The 21,384-nt window shown below is 41.2% G+C and overlaps 2 long non-coding RNA genes across 5 annotated transcripts in view; one reads left to right on the plus strand and one right to left on the minus strand.

Annotated features, from left to right (window-relative positions):
- LOC143443685 (uncharacterized) overlaps positions 1 to 21,384 on the minus strand; it is a 39,140-nt gene that overhangs the window by 4,699 nt on the left and 13,057 nt on the right. The window contains exon 3 of one of the 4 annotated variants that reach the window (XR_013112864.1): positions 7,943 to 8,122. The exons of 2 other annotated variants lie outside the window; for them this stretch is intronic. This is a non-coding gene — a long non-coding RNA (uncharacterized LOC143443685). Of the gene's footprint in view, positions 1 to 856; positions 1,000 to 7,942; positions 8,123 to 21,384 lie in introns of those variants that run through there. One more of the 4 variants, XR_013112865.1, reaches the window with a different exon arrangement.
- LOC143443684 (uncharacterized) lies at positions 766 to 9,321 on the plus strand. The gene is made up of 3 exons (XR_013112862.1): positions 766 to 984; positions 1,661 to 1,713; positions 9,138 to 9,321. It is a non-coding gene; the product is annotated as an uncharacterized LOC143443684 (long non-coding RNA).

Consider the following 21,384-nt stretch of genomic DNA (forward strand, 5'->3'; position numbering starts at 1 on the left):
AGTAGAAACCACTTGTTTACAAAACTACAAAACGTGTATGTGACCAAAAATAAAAAAATAAAGAAGAATGCTATTATAGATGTTGCAGTAAGATAATGTACAGAAAAGGAAGGGAGAGAATCAAAAATGATGTCAGGACTTATGACATTAGTTTCTGAGGACATGGTGATGTGGAGGGATATGCTGGCAGCATCTCCAGAACATCTATAGATTTTGAAAGTAGCTTTTTCTCTGGCTGTCCTGGAACTCACTCTGTAGACCAGGCTGGCCTCGAACTCAGAAATCCGCCTGCCTCTGCCTCCCGAGTGCTGGGATTAAAGGCGTGCGCCACCACCGCCTGGCAAAAGTAGCTTTTCTGTATTTATATGCGACTGTGCTGCAACTTTAAAGAGAGCCTAATCAACAGGAATTCCCCACAGCTCTACCAGTTTTGTTTCCAACCTTTATGACTCATCAGGGCAAACTGTAACTCTGATATACGGGATGAATGAGTAAAGGTGCTAAATTGAGCCCACAGCAAGTGATAATACAAAAATCTCTCAGAAGCCCCTAGGGTTTTGGAGAAAAGCCAGGCCCTTTTCAGCAAGTAATTGTCGCCCTCATGAAAAACATCTTGCTACAGAGTTTGATAAAGACCAGCAGTCAGGTCATGAGACACCAGCTGACCATCATGAGTGGTTTATCTCAGCTGCCTCACTACTAACTGAGTGTACCCTGTTGTGTATTAATCTTAAAGGCCAAAGTACAAACTCCTTCTGGAAGCACATTTTGTAGTTTTGTAAACAAGTGGTTCATACTCCCTGCACAGTTCCTTCCACCACCCCTCCTTAAGCAACACTAAACCAAGGAGACTGACCTGCAAGCAGTCAACACAAAGGCGTAGAGAAGGCGCCGTAAGATATTCTAGCACCTCCTGGAAGGATACCGGAATGTTCCACATTCATTGGGTAATACTTCTCTTAGAAAGAAAAGAAGGAAAACCTTGTGAGTAAAACCTAAAGATCTCTTTAGCCAATTTGTTTGTCAACAGTGATGGCGCTGACTTCTAATCAGTCAAGATTTATTGGAATGTGCTGGTGGGTAAGGTTTGGAGAAAGGACATAACTCAGCATAGACTCAGATGGTGAAAATACCTGTGACCTAATTCAACCCGTACCAAAAGACCTCAGTAGGGTCAGACTTTTCTTTCCTTTTTGGTTTCTTTTTGTCTTCCTATTTTTTCCTTTTATTAAAAATAGATCTTTCAAAAACTAACACATTGAAAAACAGAACAAACAAACAGAAAAATCCCAAGAGAATGCATAAGAATAGAGACCCACTTATTTGAACATTCAGGAGTCCCATAAAAACACTAAACTGGACATCATAATATATATACACAAAGATAAAAAAGAGAGGAAGAAAAACATGTAAGTGAAGTAATGATAAAATTGAAAGAGAAAAAGGCCTAACGTGACATTATGAGACAAGGAACACCCAAAGATGACACTGAGTTCGTTTTCTGTTGGCCATCTATTGCTGGGCAAGCAACCTACCCCCTTAAGGATAGTTTGTTTCCCCAGTGAGACTCTTTTGGAGAAAAGTACATTATCATTTGCAAGTAGTTGTCAATTGGAGATAGCTTCAGAGTGTCCTTTTTTTTTTTCCCTTCCAATTCTAGGAACCCAACTGGTGAAGACCCAGGCAGGCCTTATTCATGCTGCCCCAGTCTCTGTGAGTTCATAAGTATGTCTGTCATGTTGATTTACAGGGCCTTGTTTGCTTGGGGTCCTCCATCCCTTCTGGCTCCTACATTCTTTCTGCCTCCTCTTCGTAGGGTTCTCTGATCCCTGAGGGAGCAATTTGATGGAGACATCCTGTTTAGGGCTGAGTGTTCCAAGATCTACATATTACATGGCTATGGGTTTCTGTATCCAGTCCCATCTGCTACAGGAGGAAGCGTCTCTGAGGATGGCTGAGCAAGATACTGATCTGCTTCCCTTCCCAGAGTCAATACAGGCTTTTCATTGGTGTGCATGTGACTCAATTAGCAAAGCCCTGTGGCGCCTGAGTTTTCTTATATAGCAGGAAGCACCTTACTGAAGTTGTAAGGCAGTTTTAACCTTAAGAGCATTCTGGCTATCAGGAGAGACCCAGCTCCAAGATACAAGTACAGATTCTTTGATTACCTCATGTCTAACTTCTTGCCTACCTGGTCTTAAGTTTGTACCAAAACGACAAAGCAAATACAAGTTAACATACGCATGTGATTGAGATATACTGTGTTGCCCTTGCCCATATCCTCAGAAAGATCTGACCTTATTCTCATCAGTTATGGTGTCAGCAAACACATTTCATATTTGGGATTAAGTCAGAGGTGGTTTCTGTATATGTTAAAAAGTGATGAAATGTTTGGTGTTGTTTTTCTGCACGACCCTAAGACCTAAACAGTGAAAATGTCACTTTGGAATCAAGTGATTCCAAAAAGCAGAGAGAGCAGAGTCTGTTCTATCAATGGTGGTGACAGTAACAGTATGAAGTGCATTTCCAGAAATGGGGCAGAAATGGCTGCATTCCCAGGGGGAGCAAACTGTGTCCTGTGTTGGTGTCAGTAGGAACTGTGGCATTTTATTCTGTTTAATTTGATAAAAAGCAAGCTTTGATTAACTATGAACTTAGAATCTTAACCAAATCAAGCACTAAGACTACATAAGTCTTGTGCACTGAGGACTGTATTTCCTCTTACCCTATAGGGCCTGGCAATAGGTCAAGTCAATAGACAGGGCAGCTAAGAACTATGAAGACCAGGGGGAGCCTTTGCTTTACCCCCTGATTAACTGTGTCAGTAATACAAATGTCTCAACAATAAGAAAATGTCTCTTCAAATTCCTCTGGTCAAATTGATTTTCTAAACCATGCTTCCAAAACATACTCTTTTATATAACCGCATATCATCTTTTTATTTTTTAAAGATGTATTTATTTTGATGTATGGTGTATTCTCTGTATGTCTGGTCTCTCTGTAATGCCTGAAGGGACCAAAAGGAGACATCAGATTTGCTAGAACTAGAGTTATAGACAGTTGTGAGCTGTTTGCATGTACAGTCATTCCTTTCTATATCCATGGTGTTAGCACAACAGCTAACCTATGGAACGGGAGCTTGACAAAATGTTTCTGTCTCTTGTGTGTCACTGATGATGATATCCTCCCTCCCAGGAATTATAATCATATCACTAACATAAGCTAACATTTATAACTAAACGTTGCTAGAATCTTACGGTGATAATTCTTTTTTTAAATACATTTTGCTAAACATAAATATCGCCTCACAGAGAAAGCAGATTTTAAGACATTAATATTTACTCCTAAGTTAACAGATAGCATCTATCTTCAACCTCACTGCCAAGTAAGCTTTTCACAAACGAACCCATCATACTATGATGCCAGCAGTATACCATGATGAAATTGGATATTCCATCGAAAAATAGTGGATTTTATAGCTTAAAATGCTGTAATATTTTAATTATTAGTCAATGTCTTTGATTGCTATTTAGGCTGATCATGTTTATGTTTTTGATAGCACTCGTAATCTTTGGGCAACCGTTCATTGCTTAGATCTCTTGTGATTGGTCTGTTAGTCAAGTAACTGTGGGAGCTTTCAACCTCGACCTCATTTATCCCAGCTTCAGCGTGAAAACCACAGCTTAGAGGGATGTTTGCCCTTTTATCATGCCCTTTCTACTGTAATGCTTATATCAGCTCAAAGCCAGGGAGCTCATTCATGGCTGCAGAGCATAGACAGTGTGTTCAAAGGCTCCAGCAGACTGGTAGAATCAAAAGAGCAAAGCCACCAAGAAAGAGCTGTAATTAAAAGCGCTCTTCATGGGTCAAAAGTGCAGCTCATTAATGTTTTGCTGAGCAGATGGCATTAATGAACGGCCAAACAGCCATGCTCGTTACCACTGCTCTCTCCATTATTCATTTGGTACAAATGGCCGGGTGGCCAGGAGACCCGGCCCTCCCCCAAATGATTAGAATTGATAATTAACACAGTACCAGACTTCTACCAACATGGTTGGTAGGGTCAATAAAGGAAAACGTGTAACATTTGAGCCTAAGAAGCATTCCTTCCTTATGAAAAAGAGACAACACACCTGAGCATCATTTACAATGGTACAAACACTGGAAACTTCCAGCAATGTAGTAAATGGTTAACGAAACGACTGTGCCGCCCCTAATTAAAGAAACATGCTGCCTTTAAAATACCATTCCAAAAACTTATTAGCATGAGAAAATGTTCCTGATACGTAACTTTTTAAAAAGCAGTCAGTCATACATCCACTAAAACCTTAGTTATGTAAGTCATGTATAATTGTGAAAGCACGCCTAGATGAAGGTTAATACGAAGTACAATGAAATATTAACTTTGCCTCCAAGTAGCATGATGAGATTTTTTATTCCTTCCGGCTCCTGTAATGACCATATACCACTTTTATAGTGATATAAAAGTATCGTTGAGTATTTTTTAAGGGAAAAAAAAAAAAACCTACCAAACTCATAACAGCAGTTACCTCCATGAAGGACAGCAGGACTGAAGATTTGCTCTGTTTGCACTCTCAAGAATATATTCTGGGATTGGAAAGATGTCTCTATGGTTAAGAGTACTGGCTCTTCTTCCCAAGGACCCAGGTTCAATTCCCAGACCCATGTGGTGGTTCACAGCTGTCTCTAAGTCTAGTTCCAGGAGATCTAAGGTCCTCTTCCGACCTCTGCAGCATACCAGGCATGAACATGGTGCACAGACTATAAGCAGATACCTATAACACATTGTTCTTTAAATTTTAAAGACTATATTCTAAATTCCTGTATGTTATTGGAAATAAAAGTAATTTATTTTTTAACAAGAAGAAAAGTCATGGAATACATTTTTCTTCCTTTACACTTGACAAGGAAATAAAACCTTCATTTTCACAGATCTAATACACTCCAGGTCATTTGCCTTGGTCTTAAAGTAGAAGCCTGGAATTTAGGCCCAGATTTATCATTTACTACAGGCACGGCCATGAGCCAATTCATTTACCTATCTGTATCCCAACAACCTTAGAATGTTGGTACTTCCCTGCCCATCAACATGAAATAATTTACAAGAAAATATTTGTGAGTTTTAAAATGTTCCTTTATGCAGTGTGTCACTGAGCAATAACAAATAGACACTTTTCTAACAGAAAGACGATTTTTAAGTTATCTATTTACCAGTGTTTTCTAAACAGGGGAAATTTTGGAAGTGCTAGCATTAAAGAAGTTTAGAATGAGAGACCATGATGTTCATAAGTGATGGGGAGTAGTTCGCTCCAAAATGGGGAATCATGGAGGAGCAAACTCTCCCTCTTCACCTCCCTCCCTCTCTCTCTCTCCTTCTCTCTCTTCCTTTCTCCCTTCCCTTTCTCCCTCCCTCCCCACCCCCCCAGATGAAGATTTCAATGTTCAAAGAAATACCCTCAGGAATTTTCCCAGAACTGCATTTTCAGTGACTTAGAAGCTAAGAGCATCAAAGCCATATTAACATGTCAGATCTTGGTTAGCCTCACAGAAGTTCACAGTAAGCAGGCAGCCCCGCCACATTACCACAGCAGCAGCACTGGTGTCTGCTCCCTTGAGGAATGGCCAGACTGCAAACCAAACATAACAGCTTCTCTTTAAACCAACCACCATCTATCCCCTCCAACCCCTGACTTTTGCTACAGGAGATGAAGATGATCAGCCTGGAGTTCGTGGTGGTCCTGGGTAACAGATTCTCCAGGAAGGATGACTTTACTCCCATGATGTCTGATCATGACTTATTCTAGCCAATGGATAATCACAAGTGGGGTTACTGAGAGAGGACATCTCACTCACTGTCACCAACATACAGGACTCGGAGGAGTAACAGGGTCAGTAGCTTCCAGCCACTTCAGCTGCCAGTGCATTGTGAGAGAAGAGTAAGAAGTTGTTCTCTTGTTCCTGTCTCTCTTTGGGTTCTCACAGCCTCTCTTCCCCAAGGCAGACTCAGGAAATGATTTCCCAGCTTGACCATTACTTCGCTTTCCACCCAGTCCCACACTCCTACCTGGTGGGAGTCTTTGAGTCATGCTTGCTGCCTGCCTCTTACTACACCTACAATCAGTACCACCCAGTCAAGCTTTCCCTTGAGACTTCCGACTTCCTAGAACCACAAATGAAGCCATTGATCACCACAACTCAGACTGCATAGTCAGCTTGTACATTCTGCTCTCCCCTTCAATCACCAATGGACTTCAAATCAAGTTCCTGAGAAATGCTAATGAGGCCTGGCCCTGGTTATGGCAGAAGCTTTAGTTGGAAAGTCCTTCATAGAGATAACTCCCTCAGGCTCTTTTCCAGAACATGAAGCTTCCACATCTGGTCTCAGTCCACACAGCTTCAGAACGCCTTTCTGACATCTCCCTTAGAAGGGCATTTCCTTCTCTTGCTGCATGTCCACCAAGCCTCTTGTCTGTGTCATTTGTTCAATAGTCTTACCATCTGATACTATCTTTTCTCTTAAGTAAAGTATGGAGGTCTTGTCTTAGACATTTTGAAGAAAGTGGAGCAGCACAGCCCAATGCTTTACTGATGCTACATTACAAGACAGGGCTTCCTAAATGCCTCTCCTTTTAAAGAGTATTTGTGATAGAAGCTAAGGAGAAGAGATTCTCAGTGTGTTGGGCATTGACCTGAAACAGGGACGCCCAGCTGTGGAGGGATTCTCTCTGTCTTTGTGTTCTTGCTGGGTGAACAGCTCTCATTTCTTGGAAGTTGTGTGGACAAGAAGGTCTACTAAATTGTTCCTATACCAAATTCATTGTCATATTTGAAAATTAGCTTAATAATGGTCTTTGAAGGCAATGCCAGCCCCAGCATCAAAGGTAGAAGAATGCGTGTCACTATTAAAGTCACAAGAGACAATGTGCTTCTTGAGATAATAAAAGGTGACATGTATGGGGCCCGCCCTCAAATTTCTACTTTGCTATCTTTCTTTCTAGAAGGCAGGTCAGGCCTATGCCAGCACATTGAGGGTGAGCACATGCAAAAGACATGTGCCTTCATTATTAGTCTATTGCTGTAAAAAGACTCCATTACCAAGCCAACTCAAAAGAAAGCATTCAATTGGAGGCTTGCTTAAAGTGTTAGAAGGTTAGTTCATGGTCATCATGGTAGGAAGCAGACAGTGTGTCACTGGAGCAATAGCTGACAGTTTTACACAGATTCTCAGGCAGCAGGCAGAGAGAAAGATGACTGGGCCTGGCACGGGCTTTTAAAACTTTAAAGCCCATGGACAAGCCTCCTCTAACATGGCCATACTGCCTCATCCTTACCAAATAGTTCCACTAACTAGAGACTAAGCATTCAAGCACACAAGCTTCTGAGGGCTGTTTTCATCCAAACTATCACTTCCCACTCCCTGGACTCCAGAGTCTTGTCGCCATATCACAATACAAAATTCGTTCAGTGCAGCTTCAAAAGTCCCCCTAGTCTTTCACAGTCTCAATGTTTCAAAGTTCAAAGTCTCTTCTGAGATTCAAAGCGATCTCTTAACTGTAACCTCCTATAAAATAAAAATTAAAAGCAGATCACATACTTCCAATATACATTAGCATTTCAAAATGGCGGAAAGGGGCCATAGCGAGGAAATACTAAGCCAGAGCAAGAACAAACCCAGCACAAACACCAAATTCTGCATCTCCATGTCTGATATTTCAGATCTCCATCTCCTTTCATCTTGGCTGCTTATAACACACTTCTCTCTTGGGCTGCTTCCATTCCCTGTCAGCAGCTTTCCTTGGCCGGTATCCCATGGCGCTGGCATCTTCAACATCTTGGGTCTCCAATACAATCTAGGCTTTACCTTCACAACTCTTCACAACGGCCTTCCCAGCCTCCATGCAGAGAATCCTCTGATACATACCTGGCCCTAGCTGCTTTCCTTAACCGTGAAGCAAGATTCCACAGCCTGTTTCCTTTTTTCTTCTTAACTCTAAACCCAGAAGTCCGTGGCTGAAGCTGCCAAGATCTGCTGCCTGCTGGGGCTGGAACCTGGCCCCCTCCTTGAATTATATTTGCATAAACGTTTTGTTGTTGTTTAGGCCTAGAATATTCCAGGAGCATGGGCACATGTGTATACACATACACACACACACACACACACACACACACACACACACACACACACACACAGACAAATAAAATTTTTGAAATTTTTTTATTGTAAAAAAAAGAATACAAAGTAGTATAACAACTTTGGGAAATTGTTTGACAGTGTGTTCTAAGCCAAATATCTATTTACCTACAACTCTGCAGGTATGAACACTCTACTTTTCCAGAATACCTGTGGTAGAATGGTCATGGTGGCTCTGTTTTAAAAAGCTTACTGATAGGGGAAGGGGCTACGGCTCTGTTGGTAAACTGCTTGCCTAGCACCCATGAAACCCTGGCTTTGATCCCCAAGCAAGGTTGAATCATTATTCACTGCATATTGAGTTTGAGGCCAGCCTACGATACTGAGATACACAAGACCTTGTCTTACAAAGTAAACAAACCAGCGCTGAGTAACTTAGTGAATGGAATAAACAAATGTTATGTAATTTATGCTACTGGATGTTACGTCGAATGATATAAGGACCAAGTTTCTGTTCCATTGCTATTAACCAATCTCACAGACACAAATGTGAGAGACCTGTCTCAAAAACTAATGCTAAAAAGTGAGGAAAGACATGACATTGGCCTCTGGCCTTCACATAAACTTGCACACATACATACATATATGTACAAACCTACACTCACAAATACACCATGCACACATGTACGCATGCATGATAAAAGCATGAGTTTTGTCAAAGTATTTTTAATTTAAAAAAAAAAGTTTATTTGTTACCATTCTTTTATCTTTTTTTCTTTTTGTCTTAGACGGTCTCATATATGCCAGACTGGCCTTGAACCCATGAAGTATCAGAAAACGACCTTGAACTTCTGATCCTCCTGCCTTTATTTCCAGAGTACAACTGGAAATAGACAAGTCACTTGACAGTGATTTCCTTGATCACCCAACATGTAACCTGTAACTCTCTTAGAATAAATTCTTGTGATTTTATTATTTCCTACAGCTCTATCTGATAACATGGGGGATAACAGCACAAGAAGACAATATCAACCACCTGTTTCTACTTGGGCAAGGTGGCCTCCAGAATCACTGGGACAATGTAGAACGGCATATGAATGTACCTAGTTTTCCACGCCTCCATTAGCATTATGTTTTAGCATTAAAGTCAGTTTTTTTGGTCTGGTTTGGTTTGGTTTGGTTTGGTTTGGTTTGGTTTGGTTTGGTTTGGTTTGGTTTGGTTTGGTTAGTTGGTTGTTGGCGGTGGTTCGGTTTGGTTTGAGGTTTGGGGGGTTTGTTTTTGTTTCTGTTTGTTTTCTTTTTGTGCTAATTTCATAAGTAGTAGAACTTTATAAAATTTCTTCAATTATTAATGAAGCTAGACACATAAAAGAATTGAAGGACTTGGGCAGGGGTGCTGAATCACCTCACAGGAATCCCACACTGTTCAGCCTGCAGGTGTTTGAGCCAGTTCCCTGCCCTGGCAAGGTTTTTCTCTAACTCCACAGTGGAATGATTCTGCCATCAAATACTCAGATACCATCTTTCCATGCCATTAGATTACATGTCTCCGTGCTCTACCTCCTCATTACCCTGAACTATTTGCCTATTCAGATTACAGAACCCCAAATTTTACACATAGATCTCCAGTGGACATCACTTCTTTAAACAGGGAGTTTGTAGAACATTCTTGTGGCAACATGTACCAACAATAATATTGTTATAAGCCAAACTGTTCAGGGAGGGTTCTTCCACCAGATGGTATTTAGGGTACTTTTTATTTTTTTCTATTAATCTGTAGTTTTAATTTTTCAGTCATGAACATGGAGTAGTTGTATAAACAAAAAGAAAACTTGGCATATTTAGAACGACTTGTGGAAGCTGAAGCTTCAGTCTTCCTGTGGTCTCTTCCTGCCTGCTGGGCCCTCAGAGGAAAGCTGGGCCCAAGCTTCCAGCCACCACGGGCAGTGAGCTCACCTGATGAAGTCATCTAGTAACCAGGTCTGATGGATAAGATGGCAGCACTGTAGCCAGTGTGGCTGTGGGTTATGCCACTGCGCACACCTTGGGCCACAGCCATCCCTGGGCAGCTCAGTGGCATTAGCATTGTTGCACCTCAGGGAGCTCAGATGGCATAGCAGGAGTCAGAGGAACTCTGCTTTTGTGAGATGTAGCACATCGTGGAATGAGATAAAAGCCGGGTCACATTAAGTTCTGTAAGACTTGCTGAAGACTTGCAAAGGGATTATTCTAATCAAGATGTTCAAGTTGAAGAATGGCAAATGGGCTTTGGTGATCAAATTGCTTTACACCCACTTTCCTCCCTGAAAAATGCAATTGCAGACTGGGGAGAAGGCTCAGCTGGTAATAGAGCTTGCAAGTATGATGACCTGGGTTCAAATCCCCTGGACCCATGTAAGCAGATGTAATCACACACCTTGCATACGTCTCACACTTGTGTGCATATATCACACACACATACACACATCACACACACACACACACACACACAGCACACACATACACACACACAGCACACACATACACACCATACACATATATAATGTACTTTATAGAGAAACCCCTAGATTAGATCTCCTGTTATTAATTGTTCTATTGCTGCAGAAAAACCATGAAACCATGTTTGACTTTATGTAGACTGCTAAAATCTGGGGTTGAGCAAGTGTTCCTGTGCTCTCTTTAAACCAGCAAAGCAATGTTTCCATTTGTTAGTAAATTTAGAAGAAAATTATTTTCTTCAGAATAAAAATTAGAAAGCACCATGACAGGCGTGATGACAGAACATGAATAAAGAATAGAAATAAAGATTCTCTTTCCAAATTATATCCCCTTAAGTCTTGATTTTAAAAAGGACTTTTGAAATAGATTTTATTTATGCAGAAACTATTGCAGACCTCGCAAGGGGAAGCAAAGCCCCGCAGATGTGGGAGTGTGACGGGGAAAGTCCACGGGCTTTCTTCCATCACTGAGGAGACTCTGCTTCCCTTAAGGAGGGGAGAGAGGGACACATGTACATCGGGGGCGCTTCGGGGGCAATGAATATTGGACTTTATGCAAATATGTTTTTTTGGTTTGAGTCCTGAAAGGTTTGAATGCCTAGTTCACAGTCCATTACCAGGAAGACCAGCATGTGATCAAACAAAGGCAGGTGCAAAGCACACAAGCACTTTGGCCTCATTATCAGCTGTTTAACAGCCCTCCCGTGTCTGCACTTCCGCGTGTAATTAAGCTTGAAGGGAAGTCGTAATTGGAAAAAGATAATCTTAAGAATGGTCAGTGGGTTAGTATCCGGAAATTCTGGCAAATCTCGCAAGCGAATCCTAAGGCCAGTATTCCTCCCAAGCAGTCCTTTGAGTGTGCATGTGTGAACCATGTAAGGTGCAGACTCCTCCCCAGCTCCTTCATCCTTCCTATGCTCCTACAACCAAGCCAGAATACCTTGGAAGGGGGTTCTTCCAATGAGCACTTGTCATATGTTATTGGCAAGATCACAGTTTACTAATGTGCCCATAGACATAACCGTTACAGCATATCTCTTTTTTAAAATAGAGCTAAAATTATTTTAATGATAGTGACTGAAGCTTCTTAAATGATGCTCAGTCTAAAGTTTAAAATGTATATTTTAAAATATACTAGCTATCATTTATAAATCCACTTAACCCTATCTATGGGACAAATTATACTTTAAACAGTATATATATAATCAGTGAGAGATACCTCTTAGTATCTCATAGGCAATAAAAAATTGGAAACCACTATATTGTGTTATTAAACTTTAAATGAAATCTCATTAATAAAATTCCACAAAGATGACCTTTAAAGGGACTGAGTTAGTTTTCAAAATCTATTAAAATTGATTTGTTTATAAAATTGTTTATTTCATAGTAGCACTGAAATATGATTTGAGAACCATTTTTTTCCCATGAGCATCTGGCTTCAGGGCTGATCAATATCTGGAAGTTTGTTGTCCAGTGATGTCCAGTTGTACCAATAAAAGAGAAGAGCATAGCAGAGAAAGACCAATCAGACAGCCAGACCTTACTAAAAGAGAGGCCTAAAAGTCTTGGCTAAGGGAAGCAGTGTGAAAGATTGGGTTCAGCATTCAAGACCAAAATCCAGAGGCTGCTAATCACCTAGTGTTTGAACAGATCCAAGAGAAAACCACCAGCCTACAGCTAAGTGATACATCTGGATCCGCACCAGAGAGGACATTATTCTTCTAAAAATGTCCAGGTCAGTCAGAGATTTAGGTCAGGTGAGCTAGGCCACCCTAGGTCTGGAGGATTGAGCTGAGATCAAACACATATGTTGAGCTTCAGGGGACAGAGGCAGTCAGAGGCACAATGGTTCCTTCAGCCAGGGGAGAGGTCAAAACCAGGGATGATTTCATCATTATTCGACTTCAAGCAAAAGAAGAAAGGATCCCGCGCAACCATCATGCTGAATGGTCTTCTAATTGTAAGCAGCGTGAGGCCTCAGCAAAACCAGCCAGAGGCCCTGGTGCAGAGAGGAGGAGAAGAAAAAACAGCCCACAGGAAGAGGAAGTCTCTCCTTGGGATGAAGGGTCAGCTTCAAGGACTCTTGATTCCTCTCAAGAGAGGGAGCTCCCCTAAAGAATCAGAGCTGGGAAGGCTGTAGAGGGAGTGGCAAGTCTGGTGCACTCACCTGATCCACGCCTATCCTCAGAATAGGGGCTAGCCTGCGCATCAGTGTGCTCTCCACACTCTCCAAGCTTGTTCCTAAAGCATGGCTTCTCTTTAAACGAAACTACAAAGAAGCTTTTTGTATGATCTATTTCCTTTGATTCGGGCTGCGTTAGCAAGCCAGCAAGAAATGTGGCTGGTGGGAGCCCCTTCCTGCGTGGCTGGCCTGTTCCTTTCATGTCTCTGTGAGTCCTTTCTGTTTATTGCCTGGTCACTTGAGAGTCAAACCTTAGCAGCAGCTTCATGAATCAGTAATCAGTAAGAGGAATCCATTTTTCCTCCCAGGCCCCTCACAGTTAGCCCCAGTGCAGCCAAAGAAAGCTCATTAACAAACACACATCACATCCTGTAAATATTCTTCTGAGTAATAACACAAAATGTCCCCAGCTTCCCATCACTCTTAGAAGAAAATGCAAACAACTCATGTCTTCCAGGGTCTTGACTGATCAGATCAAGGTTGGTTCCCAGGCTCCCCTGCCATCCCCCCTCCCTCCACACAAGACTTCAAGAGCTCTGTTGTCCAGGCCACCATACAATGAAAGATTTGGTCATGTTTCTCTTAATTTACTTGTTTCTTTAAAGTCTGTGTTATTCAAGAAACACTGAGCTCAGCTCTTCATTGCCTTTAATCATTTTGTTTAAATGCAGACATGTTAACAAGCCTAGATTAAGAGTCACTTGTCCTGTCCTGGTTTGTGGTCACTCCATCTTATACAGGGCCATCTTTTATTATCCAAGCACCTATCGGTCTTAACTCCTGATGCCTGAAGCAGGGGAGGGAAAGCAGACATAGCATCCTGCATAAAACAGCTGTCCCTGAGAAGCAGGCCCCTACTGCACAGCACCAGTGCACTGGGGATCCCTGCCCATCTTTCCCTGTGGTTCCAGCCTGTAAGATAGGCTTGCATCTTTCGAATTGCAGTGGTCCGTCTCAGCTGGGTGTGTGAGGAAGCTTGCTGCCCACCTTAGCAACTGTCACATCATTGTTCAAGGCGGCTAAGAGACAGCCCTTTGCTGTTTCAGCATTCCAGGTAAGCGCCTGAGAAACACAAGCTCCAGGAAGTCGTGAATCAGCCTTTCTCAAGGGTCTCAGCAAATGAGTCATTGCTCCTTAAATCCACGACTGTTAAAGAACTGAACTCGGCATGCCAGAGACCTCCATTTTTTTTTTTCTTTTTGCATTATTGCAGCACTATTTACTACAGTATGATGTGGAACCTGCCCAGACAGCCACAAATGGCTAAAGAAAATTGAGATACATGCACAAAGGAGTACTATTCAGCCATAAAGAAGGAAATCATATTATTTGCTGCAGTGATGAGAGAGCTGGAAGTCACTGTGTTAACTGCAATAGTGAGACACAGAAAGACAAAAACCGCATGTTTTGTGTCCGGTAAAGGCAAAAAGAAAAGATGGTCTAAATGTGTGTGTGTGTGTGTGTGTGTGTGTGTGTGTGTTGTGTTTTAAGTGTGGTTGTTGACTAGAACTTAGTGCAGCAGATACCTCACTTGTCAGGTGGCAAGAGTAAGGGAGATAACACAGTAGGTTTTCTCCACAGTCTCCAGACAAACATGGATTCTCTCCAGACTCAGTACAATGCTGTGGTCACTTGAAGAATGGGCTTATTTTCCAAAACCTCCTTTAAGTCTCTGGATTATTCCTTCCAAAACCCTCAGTGTGTGGCCACAGTGATAACATTCTGAGAAAGGTGCCTTTAGCCAATTTTTGGCCATTGTGCAAGCATCACAGAATGTACTCACAAGAACTCACTTGGCACAGGCTAGGTAGAGATCCTATAAGATCTGGGCTATATGTTATATACAATAACATATGTAACTGCCACTGACAGGAACTTTGTATGCAGAGCATAATGTAATGATAAAATGGCTATTATTTAATGCTGGACCCTTCATCTCTACATAAACTTGTCACTTACCACCCACCAGACTGCTAGCAGGCAACTAAAGGAGGCTGGGACTCACGTGTTACTGAAGATTTTCTGATTTCAGTTCCCCATGCATATGCGAAAGCACATACACACACACACACACACACACACACACACACACTTCACACACACACACACACACACTGTTTCACATCAGCATCTTTGACTCTTCTATGCTTTATCCTGTTGCCCCACCACCACTGAATACAGTCTCCCTTGTAGCCTTTGATCTTTTAAGGCTACACAGTTTACCATATCTTTCCTCCCTTCCTGATCTATTTGGCCATTTTTTTTTTCCAGCTCCTATTTCAATTGTGTCTCTAACTCCCTAATGTGTGATCCCCAAGAAGCTTGGACATTAGAACATTCACAAACAGTGTAACTCGTAACGCGCCATTCCATATGTCTCTAAAGCTAGGATCTAGTCCCTCCCCTCTCTCATTTCTCTTCCCCATGTCTCTGCACCTGACACCAACATCTACAGTAAAAATATGTTTGTTTTTCTGAAACTGTGTTTCTCCTAGATTGTTCCTCTCCTCCCATCTTGGTACCTCTCTTCTTCCCATTCCCCTACTCTCAGAAACTCAGCACACTGGCCTTATTTTCCCTGAGTTTTCAGCTCCTAGATGTCACCCATGCTCGTCCCAAGAATATGCTTTTCCTTTCCTCAAAGCTGGCTTTCTCTAATACGTTTCTCTAATAAGTTCCACTTCTTGCCATTAAAATCTAAACATTTGCTTGAATGATTATGTAGGTATTAGTAAACATGCCTGCCCCAATGCAGCAGCCAAGCTGAGATGTGTCACACGTGTTAAATCCACACCAAATTATGAAGACAGTAATATATATATAAAAAATAAAATGTTTCAATTATTTTAGTATTAGTGACATACATGTCAATAAAGTATTTTAGCTAAATTGAGTTAAAAGAAACTAAATTAAATCTTTAGTTTCTAATCAAAATGTTGAAGTTACACTTGAGCTAACATTACATTTCTTTTTATCATTCATGAAACAAGACAGTCTTGCTAGGAGTCAAGGCTTGTTTGAAACTCCCAATTCTCCTACCTCAGCCTTCAATGTGCTAGGATCACAGGCAAGCCCAACCGTATCTGGCCTCCCATCCTATTTCTGCTGGACAGCTTTGTTGTAGACCTTAAACTCGATCGGGTCAAAGTCATTTTGCTTATGACTGTAGTCCCAGTGTCATTAGCTAGCACTGCACTGAATGCATAATAACTGAATTAGTAGATATATTTTGAAATAGTACATTTTTTTTTTCTGGGTAATTGGATTTAAATTCAACTTCTTCCTTTTAGAAAAAAAAAAAGGAACCAAAGATAAACAATGGTAGCCAGGTGGATTAAAAATCTGCTTCTCAGTATGCATGTTTTCTGTCTGCCTTGGGCATCAGAGCTTTTCTTAGCTTTATAAAATTACAGATTTGCTCATGATTAAGTAACTGTAATGAACTTTCAAGCTGGCCCCAGTTGTCACTAGATTAAATAGATAGTGCATCATTTGAAACTGCTCGACTAGATTCATCTTCCAAATCACAAACAGGTTCTTGAAGAAATAAATAATATAGAAGAGGTGCCACATAGTAAGAAAGGACCTATGAAATATTCCTTTGAAGCCAGCCATGTTCACACACATGATGTCATAGGCAATATCTCACTTACTTATTTCAATCTTCACTATCAGGAAAAAAAAAAAAAAACGTTCTTGACTTAACTTGAATTCACCAACTGGAAATGTCCTAATACAAATGTAGGAAAGGTCAGAGGATTTAAACGTCTAGCAGTGTCTTTAAAGACTGTTTTCCTTCCCTGTTAATTAGCCAGCCTGCTCCCTCACATTCCTGAACACACATACCTATCACAAGTCTCTGCATTACATCAAGTTCTCTGTGGTTGGCAACAATAGTGCATTACCTGAGGAAAGAAGGGGCCAAACTGTCCTGTGATCCCTGAAGGCTAATCCAGAGAGAGAAGGACTTTAGTCACAGACAAGAGCACAGGACTTGGAGGCTTGCTCAGCCAGATGGCTCAGGTGGCAACTGGAAGAGAGCCACTGGGAGCTGAGATCCCACAAAGACAACTCAATGCCAAGACTTTGAATGGACACCCATTTGACAAGGCATTATGTGTTTCATTGAAGGACAATAGCATTGCCTTCCCCAGGGAGAATGGGACAAAAAAAGATCCCTTTAATAAACTTCTCACAGTCAAGATTCCTCAATTCTTTCTTTCCTTGTGTTTTACAAGCCACAGAGCTGAGAGACAAGCAGATGGCATATCCTTAGAAGTGTTATTGTCAGCCTTAAGCTTTCTTAAGCACACAGAAATAGTGCTGGACTGGAAATGAGAAGTTGAGATTCCCATCTCTCCCATGGGGTATTCATTTCAGAACCATTGAAATGACATGTATTAAACCTGCTGTTGTCATGGGACCCTGCTCACAGCAAATGATCAACCCCGTGACTCAGGATTCTCTGCTTTCCCAATGCAAATAAATGCTCTTACATTCAAGTGAGTCAGAAGACCACATAACCCTAAAAGATATCATAGTCTCTGTGAGATATCACCTCTATCTTCTCTACCAACGCACCCAACAGAATAAAAAACATTGATGAAGAACAAAGAATACAACTAGATTTTTTAAAAGAAAATAAAGAGTTGGCGAGATGGCTCAGCAGTTAAGAGAGTTTGCTGTTCTTGAAGAGGGCCCAAGTTTAGTTCCCAGGACTCATGCCAGACAGCTCATAACTACCTGTAACTCCAGTGCCATAGGATCTGATGATACCCTCTTTCATCCTCCGAGGGCATCCACACACATATGCACATACACATAAATAATGATAATAATAATAAATAGAAAAAAAGAATAGAGCATGTAGAAAATATTTATGAGCCAATGGTTCTAAGCTGGACCACTTTGAGCAACAAAACAAATAAAGTTGCAGGAGTCTATAACCCACAAAATAAAATAAACATTGATGAACTAATTAGCTGCTTAATTAATTAACTAAGGAGAAGGGATGTCCTTTCCTTATGAAGAATCCTGCTTAAGGAGAGTAGAAAAACACTAGATAAACAGCAAAAATATTGACACATAATGACAATAATTATAGTCAGCAAGATCCACATGTGTATGATAAATTAATAGCAAAAGTTGGAGGAAACAATGGGATATTTGTAAGTTCTCAAAAATATATCCTCAAAGAATTCATAAATTTCAGAAAAAATAGTTCCTTTACAGTACAGAAATTCAACACATACTCCATTAACTAAGATATTGTAGAGTGAAAAATTATAAAGGCCATTTTATGAAATATGTGTAGATTTTTCGCCTTACAGAACTCGGAACTGAAAATAAGATTTCAGGCCTTCACATTCCAGGTGAAGGACACTTGCTGGATTACATTCCCCAAGCCTCGCCCAAGGCAGGAAGGCATTCCTAACTACAGATAAAGATGCTACCACCTAGGTGGGGCCATAGCCCTATAGCCGGAAAAAGTAAAGATAGTAATCTGAAATGGCAGAATAGGACACAATAGCATGGTGAAAACCACATTTTTGAGAAGAATGAGTGTGCAGAGTGATCTCACATGACTCTAGATCATTTGGGCTAGATTCTCTGAAATGTTCCACTGTTCTTGGTTACCCCTCCCTTGGTCTTCCCAGTGCTATGTTCAAAATTTGTAAAATAACCAATCATGTGTAAGCGCGCGAAAATGCCTTCCTCCCCCCCCCACCCCATGCTATAAAAGACCCTTTAACCCACCACACGGGGCCAAAAACCCTGCTCTTGGAGCTAAAGAGCTTGTCGTTTTTGACCGCTGGCTCCTCCCCTAATAAACCTCTGCTGATTGCATCCAGGTATGGTTTCTTGTGATTTTTGGGTGGTCGAGATTCCGGAGGCTTGAGGAAGGGTCTCCCCAGTATGGGGGTCTTCAATATCACAATCAATATGACCAGTCATAAAACATATTGATATCATCTACTGGGAAGGACATTGGGGTAACTTCTCTTTTCTTCCTTCTTTCCTTCCTTCTTTTCCTTTTTCTTTTCTTTTTTGTTTTGAGACAGAGTCTTACTGTGTAGTACAGGCTGGCCTATACTACTCTCTATGTAGAGTAGGCTGACCTTGAACTCAGTGAGATCTGGCCCCCTCTGCCTCCAGAGTGTTGGTATTAAAGGTGGCCTTTTGGAAAAACCATACGAGATCCATTGTTACTAAATACAGTTTCAACACTTGAAAGGAAAGCTATGTGTCCTCATTGAGAAGCATATGCATAACTGAAGGAATCAACCAGGAACAGTGACCTGCTTTTGCAATGTTACTACGTCTTTCCTCTTTCTGATATAGTCTCACCAGAACTCTGTTGCCTCATCACACTCATTAGAAAAAAGCGACTCAATAAAGCAAGTTGAGGGGCGTTCTACAAAATGAAGTGAATTTTTCCAAAGCACCAGTGTCATGAGAAACTAAGAATCTGCCATAGATCATGAGGAACTAAGGAGATGCTACAACTAAGTAAGATGCAGGCTCCTGAACTGAATCATAGAACAGACACCAGACAGTTGAAGACAGTAATGGAGTTTGGATAGAGCCAATTATTTGGTTAGCAATACTACATCAATAGTAATTTTTCAACTTTGATAGTTATATCATTATAAATAACATGCGAGCAGTTGGAGAAATAGGGTAAAAAGTATGTAGGAATTCTGTGTTATTACAACATTTGTAAATGTGAAATTTTGTTATAAAATTAAAAGTTCAAACAATGGAAATTAAGTCTTAACTCTCAGATCTGCCCAGCCTACAATCTATAAACAACTGTATGAGCCATCACTATAAATGAAATCTGACAAAACATTGTGTGTTATTTTATGATTTTTTTTCCTTTGTCACTCAATTGTGTGATTCTTTGAGCATAGACTTTGTAAATGAATGCCATCCTACAATGTCAAAAGGTTGGATGTGCTTGGAAAGAATGCTAAATTTTAAACTGGAGCATAACAGAAAATACAAAAAAGTGAATGTTAGTATTTCGTCTAAACTCCACATCCCCAGTTACCTGGCAATAGCCAGGTATGCTCCTCCCCACAGTTACCTGGCAACCGCCAGGTAGCCTGATCCACTATAAAAGGGGCTGCTTGCCCCCTCCTCTCTCTCTTACTCCCTCTCTTCTTCTCTTGCTCTCTTCCTCTCTTACCCTCTTGCCTCTCTGTCCCCTCCCCCATCTTTCTCTCTCTCCACGTGGTCATGGCCGGCCTCTACTTCTCTTCTCTCCCCACCTTTGCCCTTTCCCCTGAATAAACCTTTTCCCACTTAGAACCGCGTGGTCTGGAGTAGTCTATTCTCAACGGCGGTCAGATATTCCTTACAGTGAAGAACTAACATGTTCAACCAAATGAAATTTCAAACTTCAAATATGTACCATAAGGGAAGAAAAAATTATGAAATATAAGAAGAAAAGTATGTGCAGCAAAAGCATACTGCTTAATATCTTTATATACAAAGAAAAGATAATCCTTATATCAGTTACTACATGTTGTTAATGTATTTTAAAATAATTAAATAAAAGAAAAATGAATGATGATAGTCTATGACACCCACCCACACACACACGTGCGCACACACACACACACATACACACACACACACACACACACACACGAGCCAAAACTATGGAGTGACTAGTCAATTATAAGTAAGCAATTAGAACAGAAAGTGTGTATCATCGTCACCCAATGGCTTTTAAATTGCAGTGATAATAACATTAAGTAATGACAAGCATCCAGGGAAAGGGGAAGTATTCATAATTTTGAGTATTAAGACTGCCTGTTGGATCAAGCTTTTGGTTTGTATAGGTACCAGCCTTCCAGGAAAGCAAAGCAGGATGCGTATTAGGTCCTGCTTCTGTTACTGAGAATGTGTGCGCAGAATCTTAGGCAAAGTAGACATGTGTGAAAAATTAAGAATAACAATTAAGTTTTTGGTCAGCACAACTGGAAGGATGGATATGAATGAACATAAATGCAATATAATACAAAAGAAATACAACACAACACAAACAATACAATATAAAACAAATACAGTACAACACAAACAATACAATACAATGCAATACAATGCAATATAAAAGGAGAACACATCTGCCCTGAAGGGGTTGAAGATTTTATTGTAGATATAAGGAGAGTACGGGCAGAGGCATCTGGAAGAGTCTAGAGTGAACCAGGCCATGAGGGAGAGGGCAGGGTGGGAGAGGAACAGAAGAGAGAGAGGAAAGGGGGCCTAAGAGGCCAGGAGGCCAGGAGCCCAAGAGTACCAAGACATAAAAAGGGCCTTGTAGGCTCCAGCTGCATATTTAGCAGCTTATCTGGCATCAGTGGGAAGGGAGCCCCTTGGTCCTGTGGAGGCTTGATGACCCAGCTTAGGGGGAATGCTAGGGTGCTGAGGCAGGAGGGGGTGGGGGGAGCACCCTCATAGAAGCGGGGGTGGGGGGGTGGGGGGGGAGAAGCCGGGAGGGGATGGGGTTTAACAGGGAAGAGGGATAGCCGTTGAAATGTAAA

Source organism: Arvicanthis niloticus, chromosome 10 (genome assembly GCF_011762505.2).
Source record: "Arvicanthis niloticus isolate mArvNil1 chromosome 10, mArvNil1.pat.X, whole genome shotgun sequence".
NCBI lineage: Eukaryota > Metazoa > Chordata > Mammalia > Rodentia > Muridae > Arvicanthis > Arvicanthis niloticus.